Raw genomic sequence first — 485 nt, forward strand, 5'->3', positions numbered from 1 at the left:
CCGTGCCCGCTGTCTCATTCTCTCGCTCTCTCGTTTCCCGAAGGGTTGCTTTGATGCTGTAATCCAGCCGTAAGACGTAGTCGTCCATTTTCCTGCAGCACCATTTTGCTTCGATCGGAATGCGCCTGGTGGTGGGTGGCGGAATGCACTCGTGCGTTACGCTGGACGCGTGCCATTTGACCGTTGCACCATGGCACCCCGATGTTGCTTTACGCACACAAACGCGCACACGAGACGCGCACGCACAACCCTTCCACCGCAACCACGGCCACTTTGAATTGATTATTTTGATTATTTGGTGCCAGTGGCCACTTGCTCACTTCGGTTGTTGTAATTTGCTTTTCGTGTCGTTCGGTTGCACAATCTTTCGGAACCCTTTTTAACCCTTTTCTATCCCTTTTGAGCGCACGGGGACAATTCTAAATTCCGTCACAGCACAAGCCTATTTAGACGATGTTTTTCCTGTTCGGGGCCATCCAGGGCAC

Source organism: Anopheles cruzii, chromosome 3 (assembly GCF_943734635.1).
Source record: "Anopheles cruzii chromosome 3, idAnoCruzAS_RS32_06, whole genome shotgun sequence".
Classification (NCBI taxonomy): Eukaryota; Metazoa; Arthropoda; class Insecta; order Diptera; family Culicidae; genus Anopheles; species Anopheles cruzii.